Below are 1,877 nucleotides of genomic sequence, written 5' to 3'. Positions count from 1 at the left end.
CCTGGGCAGGACCAAAAACACAGCAGTGCCGCAGGATCGGGGCCAGAGCCAAAAGGACACTCCTTCGAGCCGGAGTTGAACCAGCGACCTAAGGATGGCCGTGTAAGGGAGCCTACAGTCCTCCGCTCTACCAGCTGAGCTATCGAAGGAAGTACAGGGCCATGCCCACTACCTCGCCCATCACACACTCATCCAGCACTTCCACAGCCATGGCACAGCATCATGCCTCTGTTACAACATTCTGCTTCAAACAGCCCCACCTCCAACACCACAACACCTTGCTCAATCCCTTTAGCCCATCAATCATGCAAACCACAAACAGAACCACTCCCTGGTTCCTTGGACATCATCGATAGCTGGACTCTCCTCACTACCACACAGAGCTTACCCATATCCTTCTGCAACTTCCCTTCATTCCCTTTCACTGTGCTGTCTTCTGCCCTCTGGTCAAGCATCAGACTAAACAAAACTGTTCCATAATCTACACCTAAGCAATAGAAGGTCATGTGCAAGTCCTCTGAATCTCTCTTTCTCCAAGCTGAATATGCTCACTCTCCTCAGCCCATTCTTAAAGAGAAATCTCCATTCCTTGAGATCCTTGGTGGTCCTCCACTGAGGTTGCTCCATGTCATGGATTTGTTTTCTGTACTGGGCTTGATATTTGAGAACTGTCGAGCAAAGACAGAGAAAATCAGTTCTTCTGTCAAACTGCCCATAGTGCTTTTGATACAGCCCTGAATGTTCTTGTCTTTTGTAAATCTGGACACACCATAAATCTTCCCACAGCCCCCAGTGGACAGAGGCATCCCCACCAAAGAGCCCTGTGTCCAGGCAATGGGAATGAAAAGCATTGGAGAATGCGGGCATCGATCCCGCTGCCTCTCACATGCTAAGCGAGCGCTCTACCACTTGAGCTAATTCCCCACCATGCAGCTCTGCCTGAGGGCCTCACCCCTCAGAGACACCCACCACTGATTCAGGAGGCCCTGCACCCACATTGGCATTGCTCTCAGACCACCACCAGCTCATCCACTCACGTTTCTGTTTGAGGTGCCCCTTACAACCCTAGTGCTCAGAAGCACCATCCCCATCCTACAGTTCACCCCAAAACTTCCTTGGTTGGTCATCTTCCTAAACTCAGGCAAGAACTCACGGCTGGGTAGCCTTTGAAGGGAATTCACCTGGAAAGGGCCAAAAAGGCAGCGGCACAGCAGGATCTGGGCCAAAAGGACCCTCCAAAAAGACACTCCTTCGAGTCGGAGTTGAACCAGCGACCTAAGGATGGCTGTGCAAGGGAGCTTACAGTCCTCCGCTCTACCAGCTGAGCTATCGAAGGAAACATATGGCCACATCCACTACCTCACCCATCACACACTCATCTAGCACTTCCCTTGCCACAGCACACCATCTTGCTTCTATTCTAACATCCTGTTTCAAACTTCAAACAGCCCCAGCTCCAACATCACAACACCTTACTCAATCCCTTTTGCATGTCAAATCATGCAAACTGCAAACAGAAATGCTCCACAAGCTCCTTGGACATCATCTTCTACAGCTGGACTCTCCTCACGGCTAAACAGAGCTTATCCATATCCTGCTACAACTTCCCTCCATTCCCTTTCACTGCGCAGTCTTTTGCCCTCTGGTCAAGTACCACATGAAAGGAGAGTCATTGCTTTATTCCTATGATCTGGGCCTCCCATTTGCATTGCTCTCATACCATCCCCCCCCCTCACTTTCCTGCTGGAGGTGGCCATAAAAACCCTAGTGATCAGGACCACCAGCGTCCAGCCTATCCTGGTTCAACCAAATCTGCTTTGACTGTTTGTCTTCCCAAACTCAGGCAAGAGCTCAAGACTGGGCAACCACTGAAGAGG

General features: G+C 50.7%; 3 non-coding genes across 3 annotated transcripts; all 3 read right to left on the bottom strand.

Annotated features, from left to right (window-relative positions):
* Positions 1-60: 60 nt before the first annotated feature.
* On the bottom strand, positions 61-149 carry TRNAY-GUA. The gene is given in 2 exon segments: positions 61-96; positions 113-149. It is a non-coding gene; the product is annotated as a tRNA-Tyr (tRNA).
* Positions 150-851: 702 nt separating this feature from the next.
* Positions 852-924, bottom strand: TRNAA-AGC. Its single transcript has one exon. It is a non-coding gene; the product is annotated as a tRNA-Ala (tRNA).
* Positions 925-1,247: 323 nt separating this feature from the next.
* On the bottom strand, positions 1,248-1,336 carry TRNAY-GUA. Its single transcript is given in 2 exon segments — positions 1,248-1,283; positions 1,300-1,336. It is a non-coding gene; the product is annotated as a tRNA-Tyr (tRNA).
* Between the last annotated feature and the right edge of the window lie 541 nt (positions 1,337-1,877).

The sequence above is a fragment of the Neopelma chrysocephalum genome, unplaced genomic scaffold (genome assembly GCF_003984885.1).
Source record: "Neopelma chrysocephalum unplaced genomic scaffold, ASM398488v2 Primary Assembly neopelma1_81641, whole genome shotgun sequence".
Lineage (NCBI taxonomy): Eukaryota > Metazoa > Chordata > Aves > Passeriformes > Pipridae > Neopelma > Neopelma chrysocephalum.
This window is presented reverse-complemented; position numbering and strand designations above follow the sequence as displayed.